Genomic DNA, 2,100 nt, shown 5'->3' on the forward strand with positions numbered 1-2,100 from the left:
TGGCGGTTAACTCCCGCGGCTTTTTCCCCCCACGCGGCGTTGCGTTGTTGGTATGGACTTGGGGCTAGGGTTAACGAAAGGGCCATATCACACATCTCGGACTAATTAGTCAACTAAACCAACCGAATAACTGACCAAATACAGTAATTAATTACATAACAAGCTACTCCGTTACTCAGCCATCTGTAGTTCCCAGGCTATAGACAACGGTTGTACAGATTCTTGCGTCAGTTCATCTCCCAGTATACACGCGTACTCATAATTTGATAACCTGTTGCTAAAGTAACACTAATTAGCATAATAAACAGCTATAATTGGTGACTTATTTTAAGATAAACAAGGGTCACATATCCCTTGTCTAGTACTTCATTAAAATGGTAAAAACTTAAGACATTTTGATTTTCTTTCCTTGTACACTGCACGAAATGTAGAGCGAAATTGATATAATACTGCAGCAGTCAATCCACGAGTATAAATTTTAAACAAATAATAAGTATTCATTGTCGCTATATGGGGCTGCAAATTGAATAAAATTATTATTTACACCATATATTGAATAATTTCAAGGAAAAAAAAATTGTTCCGGGACCGAACACTGACCTTTCGCAGAACGCGCCAACGCTCTACGGACTGAGCTACCCAGGGACTCTACAAGACTCCTTGCTCAATTATTCCCTTTTTATCCACATATCTCAAGTGGGTTGACAAGAGGTCATAGACCCAACATTGTGTACACACCAGCGCCGTGCATTACAGGCGATATGTTCTGTTCAAGTTTGTCGAGTACGGCGAAATTCGATCTTCGCCGATGTTCGCTCCGCACAATGAGGCTTGTCGTGTTTATTTCACTTTGTTATACAAATATTCGCTGTCTTTCACTCATGTTTTAAACCCTTAAGAATTTTAGCACATAACTTGCAATTAGTATTTCATATGAAATAAGACGAAGTTTTTAATGTCTTGGATGCCTTTCTTATTTTCAAACATTGCACGATACTAGAGCACACTTTCTGTGTGACTTAAATTTGTGGTTTTTTGTTAACGAAAAGTAACGTGTACTGTATAAATTTGTCTTTCAGGTATGTATAACACATCATCTATTGCAGTCATGTCAATTGATGCCCATACGAGGAAGCGCGCGCTTTAGAGCTCAGGAGAGCCTGAGCGCTTTACAGCGGAAAGGAAAGAGACAGACGTAAGAGGTAGTATATGCCCCTTGGTTGAGCTATATTCAGGGATGGCCAGCACTGATTCAATAGATAAAGGGAAGAGAACTTATTAAAACTGTATCCATGTTAATTTTTAGATTTGTCTGAGAAGTGTAAGTGCATTATAAGAATGTAAGTTTTAATTTTAATGCTCATTTTTCACAAGTTTGATTTTTTTATTCAAAAGAAATATTTTCTCAACTTATTTTTATAGAAAAGTGAAATTTTCAGATATAGGCCTATTTATTTAGTAGCCTTACAGAATGTTTTCGTAAATATAATATATCTCAAATACGTATTACTGAAGGTAGTATATTGAAAATTTTGAAAATATTCACATGGAAATTGTTTGTAAGGAAATGAATTAACAAAGCAACTACTGTTACATCATAAGCAAAAGATACGTGGATATTATGGATTTATTAATTTGTCCCACAGAATAATCTCTGTAAAGTTGAAAATTAATATTTGAGGAGAAAAATTCGCTCCGGCGCCGGGGATCGAACCCGGGTCCTTGGTTCCACGTACCAAGCACTCTGACCACTGAGCTACGCCGAATTCAATCCACAGCACCGGATTGAATCTTTCTCCGGAGCAAATTTTTCTACTCAAATATTAAAAGATACGTGTCCATGTGTTGTAAAAATGTTAGCTCTATACCTTTAGAAATTTTCGACAAAATAATTTAATATTCTGATGATAGGAAGTTATTCACCAATATTACCTTAAAAGCATAATGCAATAAGAGTTTTGTTATGGAATATTAGTTACACTTAAAACATATGCTTATAGCACCTAGGTAACTTTGCTTTATAGTGTAATATTGTTTTGATTAGTTTATTGATTACTTTTATAAGGCTAAAGGTACCTTTAATATCAATTCCAACTTATC

The 2,100-nt window shown here is 35.7% G+C and overlaps 1 non-coding gene across 1 annotated transcript; it reads right to left on the reverse strand.

The window, feature by feature from the left end:
• Positions 1 to 1,693: 1,693 nt before the first annotated feature.
• TRNAH-GUG (transfer RNA histidin (anticodon GUG)) lies at positions 1,694 to 1,766 on the reverse strand. Its single transcript has one exon. It is a non-coding gene; the product is annotated as a tRNA-His (tRNA).
• Between the last annotated feature and the right edge of the window lie 334 nt (positions 1,767 to 2,100).

This window comes from Periplaneta americana, chromosome 14 (genome assembly GCF_040183065.1).
Source record: "Periplaneta americana isolate PAMFEO1 chromosome 14, P.americana_PAMFEO1_priV1, whole genome shotgun sequence".
In the NCBI taxonomy this organism is placed as follows: Eukaryota; Metazoa; Arthropoda; class Insecta; order Blattodea; family Blattidae; genus Periplaneta; species Periplaneta americana.